Here is a 5970-nt window from a genome sequence, read left to right as displayed (position 1 = left end):
CTCACTTTCAGTTCCTACAACCAAAGATGCTTCCAAAGGGTCCACAATTAAAGGGTTAATGCCATCATCATTTATGTGATTCAAAACATCAAAAGCAATGTATTCATTAGCCTCTTGTGGTTGTTTCATCGTGCGAAAAACAGAAAATTCGATTGTTTTCTCCCCCAAGACATAGATATTCTCCATTAAACACATCAACTATAGTCTGACTCGTTCTAAAAAAAGGTCTCCTAAGATTTAAGGAATTTGTTAATATTCTTTCATGTCAAGCTACAAAATCAGCTGGGAAGATGAACTTACCTACTTTTACCAACACATCATCAACAATGCCCATTGGGTAAACAACATGCACAAACATAAACGTACAAAGCAATGCAGAACAGTACTCACGCAAAAGTGTATGCGCAAACACGCTCATGAAAACACAATCCGCAATACTAGGACATCAATACACATGAACACACATTCAAAATAACAGTCGCAAAAAATACCATGCAAAAACATACATGTAAAAAACAATGCAAAATAGCACTCGCACAAAAGTGCATGCGCAAAAGCTAATGAAAACAAGTGCTATAATACTAAGACAGGAATACGCATCAACAAAATTACAAAAAAACACTCGCATGAAACAATGCACAAAACTATATATGCAAAAGTGCATGCTCTAACATGCACATGAAAACATGAACTACGTTACACTAAGACCTGAATACGCATCAAAAAAGCAATGCACAAAAGTACTTGCGCAACAGTGCATGTGCAAAAATACTAATGAAACACGAACAATAATAATAGGACATGAATGCGCATCAACAAGCATGCACAAGTACACTCGCCCAAAACTACATGCGCAAACGTACACGTACAAAACAATGTAGAAAAGCATTCGCGCAAACCTTCATGCGCAAAACGCGAATGAAAACACAAGCTAGAATACTAGGACAAGAATACGCATCAACAAGCATACACAAAAACTCTCGCACAAAACAACATGCTCAGAAAAAATTATTTAATTTAATTGGCACATAATAACTAATTAATCCTAGGAAATAGAGCATATAAAGAAATTAAATTAGTTATGTAGTCAAAATTCCTAATAATTCTTACATAAGGATTTTCGTTATACGGGGATTTGGTTTGGCGATTAGGGTTTCGAGAATGTGGGGTGTTACAAAAATAAACGCACAAAAAAAACATGCAAAAACTTAGAAGTACAAAACAATGCAGAAAAGCACTCGCGCAAAAGTACATGTATAAGAACAATCATGGCAACACGAACTACAATAACAACGGCATGATTACGCATCAGCAATCATGCACAAAAACACTCGCATAAATATACAAGTATAAAGCAATGCTCAACAGTACTCACGCAAACGTGCACAAACGCTAATGAAAACACGAACTATAATACTAGGACGCACAAAAACACTCGCACAAAACAACATGCACAAACATACATGTACAAAACAATGCACAAAAGTACTCACGCAAAAGTGCATGCGCAAAATTACTATCGATAACAAGAACTACCATAATAGGACATGGGTACGCATCAACAAACATGCACAAACATACACGTACAAAACAATGCACAAAAGTAGTCGTGCGAAAGTGCATGCGCAAAAAATCTAATGAAAAAAGGAACTAGCATGCTAGGACAAAAATACGAATCAACAAACATGCCAAAAAACACTCGCACAAAACAACATGCTTGAGTTAAAATTAAAATATGTGGGAGATTGTCTAATATTCAAAATAAGAGGGATCTGTATGTGATTAGACCTAATCTCTTAGGCGGATAATCTAATTTACTCGGTATTTGATCAGTGGTAAAAATAAAATTTTCAAAAGGTATATGTTGACTGCTATCAAACTTGAAGGGTTGTATGTATACTATTCCAAATTAGAGGGGATCTGACTGTAATTTTGTTAAATAAATGGGAGGTAAGTGTAATTTATTCTAAATTAATATCTATATAATATATAATATATAAAAGTTAATATATATAATTTATAAAAGGTAGTTCCCTCTTCTTATTGTTTTTATTAATGTATATAATTAGTATATAATAATATAATTTAGAGATTATAAGTGACAAACTAAGAGCCCCAACTCATTTGATATAATAAGGGTGGATTCACACCCTTTTGTTTTATTAGTAAAATCCCCTAACTACTAAATTGAGTTAATATTTATCAAATAATGGAAAAGTGACTAGATCCATCTTTATTAAAAAAATGCTAGAAGAGTTATCATAAATAGCCCGATAAATTAGTACACTGGATTTGATTTCATTATATATTAGTAGTAGTATTATTATTATCATTATTATTAGTATTAGCATTAGCATTGGGATTATTATTAGTATTAGCATTAATATTAGATTTTCATAGGCATATAAATCAACAGTATTAGTATTAGTATTACTATTAGTATTAATATTAGTATTAGTATTAATATTAGTATTAGTATTAGTATTAGTATTAGTATTAGTATTCGTATTGGCATTCGTATTAATATTAGTATTAGTATTAGTATTAGTATTAGTATTAGTATTAGTATTAGTATTAGTATTAGTATTAGTATTAGTATTAGTATTAGTATTAGTATTAGTATTAGTATTAGTATTAGTATTAGTATTAGTATTAGTATTAGTATTAGTATTAGTATTAGTGTTAGTATTAGTATTAGTGTCAATATTAGTATTAGCATTAGTATTAGTATTAGTATTAGTATTAGTATTAGTATTAGTATTAGTATTAGTATTAGTATTAGTATTAGTATTAGTATTAGTAGTAGTAGTAGTATTAGTATTAGTATTAGTATTAGTATTAGTATTAATATTAGTATTAGTATTAGTATTAGTATTAGTATTAGTATTAGTATTAGTATTAGTATTAGTATTAGTATTAGTATTGCTATTAGTATTGGTATTTGTATTAGTTTAGTGATGTATGGTATTCTTCATTTCCTGTTCAAAACATCGTTCTGTCAAGGTAGTGGCGTATACTTCGTATCTCTTTTGAAATTTTTAGACGTAGTATTTTTGTTTAATTATTGTACGTCACTGTTTGGAACCCGTCAGTGACAAACTTGCAGGTTATTTGAATAGCAACTGCGTGACTTCTCTGGTACCGTATTTGTTGTTAAGTCAGTTATTTTGCATAAGATTTACATGGTGTGGTACATTGTATTCCATGAAATTGTTGTACTATATGTTTTAAATGATTTTATTTAATTTTCATATCGTGTTTTCTTCTTTGTAATATTAATTAATTGCACATCATATGTTACAACTTTGGATTAAAAGATAAAGTTTATCTTTCTTTGATTCTCATTCATTTTTTTCTACTTGAATTAGATTTGTTACAAAAAGATAATCACTTACATAGTATTATTTTCTCATTTTGAACAGACATTCGTGCAACGCACGGGGGAAGTACTAGTATTACTAATATTACTTAATATTACTATCCCGAACAGTTTTATTACTAATAGAGGTTTTTGTGCATAAGTCTTTGACCAACCATCTTTATTATTCTAGGTTCCGGGCTTATATCTCTTTCGCCAATAAGCCCATCCAATTTAATATGTATATAAATAACTGAAATGTTAAATCCCACACTAATTTTACAAAATCATGCGCACAACTGAAAAAAAAAATTATCTCTAAATTATTCTCCTCTTCTTCCCCACCCTTAATTTTGTGGGCTAACTTTTTCACAAAGTCACACACTAAAAACATCCCTAGCATTTTATGTTCGAATTTGAGAAAAATCTTCATTTTAAGTTGGAATTTGAGGAAAAAATTCGAATCGATATGAATTTGAATACTTAAAAAGGCATAATGAAATTGAATTACTAAATAAAACTGAACTCCTTTTTAATGATTATTCACGTAAAAAATTACTGAATTTTGAGTGACTTGGATAAATCACAGAGAGAATATGAGTAGAGAGAGATTTTTTTTAATTTATGTGTGGGATTTAGTAATTTTTAGTGTGGGATTTAGCACGCTCCTATATATAAAGGAAAAATTAATGTATATGATAAAATCCCCCCCCCCCCCCCCCCCCACAACCATATACACTCAATTCTTAATGGTAACTCCAATTTAATCAATTTTGACCACAAAAATCCAATTTTGACTTTTTTTCTGAAATTATTTTTTTGCCAGTGGTTTCCGGCGTTGACTTTTTTGAATTTTTTTATGTCTGTTTTTTCCGCCGCCAGTCTCCATCGTTGACTTTTTTTACTGTATATTTTTCCGTAAAATTTGTGTCCGTTTTTTTACACCGGCCGCTAAACATTGACCGTAATTGTATTGTCATTCACAGTAATTATACTGTCGCGGACAGTAATTGTACTGTCGTTGACAGTACATTAACGTAATCATACTGTAATTGACAGTACAATTACAGTCAGCGACAATATTATTATTTTTTTAGTTTTTTTTTTTTGTTTGATTTGTTGGCAAGTGAACGTAAATATATTACTGTTGTTGACGGTAAAATAACTTTATATACAATAATATTACTATCAACCACATCAATATTATTTTTCTTTTGGGTTTTTTGTTTTGTTTGAGTTGTTGACGGATTAACGTAATAATATTAATGTCTACTATTGTAATTTATCGTAAACACAATAATATTACTGTGGTGGACGGTAATATTACTGTTGTTACAATAATATTACTGTGGATGACAGTAATATTACTGGCAACCACATCAATATTAATTCTTTTGGCTTTTTATTGTGTTTACCTTAGTTGAACGGTCAACATATTAATATTACTCTATTACACAATAATAATGATTTTTGTTGTGTTAATATTATTGTGATAAAGATTAATATAACAATAATAGTCAATATTACTGTGTTTAACAGTAATATAGTTAATATTACCACAGCAATATTGTTGTTTAAATGGGACAAAAAGTTGTCAAAGAAAAAAAATTCAAAAAAAAATTCGAAAAAGTCAACGTGCGGAAACCGGCGGATAAATCAGGAAGAAGAAAAAAAAAAGAGAAAAAAGAAAAATTCAACGGCGATTGACCGGCGGCGTCGTGTGAAATTGTACTCAAAATTGAGTTTTAGGTCAAAATTGAATAATTTGTGAAATTTGGGGTGAAATTGAGGTAAATTAAATTAAAGAATGAAATTGGAGCATATTAAAATGTGAGGTCTCCGGCGGTGGCGGTCAAAATTGGTTAATTGGTGAAATTGGGCTTAATTGGGGTGTAAATCATTAAATTGGAGATGAATTAGGACTTCAAGGAGTTGGGGGTAATTTTGGTATATATAAAAGAGTTTGTCTCATTTGCAAATAAGTTTGAATGAGGTGGATTTATTTGCAAGATAAAAAAAGTTGGATGCCCATTTTTTTAATTAAATGCTCTTGTCGTGGGTCTATTTGCCATTTGCCCATTTAGAAAAAATATGTATTTTCAAAAATGGAAGAATGCTAAAATTAGGGTGTTTATGGAAATTGGTGGGTTTTGGAAGTTAATTAAAAAGAGTTGGGCTTGAAATCCATGGGTCAGAAAAATTGCAATACATGTTATAGATAGGGCCGGCAATGAGCCAGGCCTACCCAAAGCCCAATGGATTGGCGTGATTTTATTTGACCCGAGCCCGATTAATTGTGAACCAGGTCCAGTTTGAGTTTTTTTATTAAATACGATTAAACTATGGATCGAGTTTGAGCTTACCATGATGCAGCCCGAATAAAGCCCGATTAAATTAATAATTAAGTAAATATATCGTCAATTATTTGCACGTCTCAAGATTTCCGAAAAGAGTTAGGACGACATTTAGAATTGCTTCTATTTATCTTATTTTGTGTTTCTTTATTTTGGACTCAGATATATTTTTTTCCATATAATTACTTAAGTATTAAATATTTGCAATATTAAATTTCCTTTGTTTTAATGAACAGACTATGACTTTTTTATTTTATT

This window comes from Erythranthe guttata, chromosome 13 (genome assembly GCF_056151865.1).
Source record: "Erythranthe guttata isolate IM_541 chromosome 13, IM_541, whole genome shotgun sequence".
Lineage (NCBI taxonomy): Eukaryota > Viridiplantae > Streptophyta > Magnoliopsida > Lamiales > Phrymaceae > Erythranthe > Erythranthe guttata.
The sequence above is the reverse complement of the archived record's forward strand: the minus strand, read 5'-3'. Positions refer to the sequence as shown.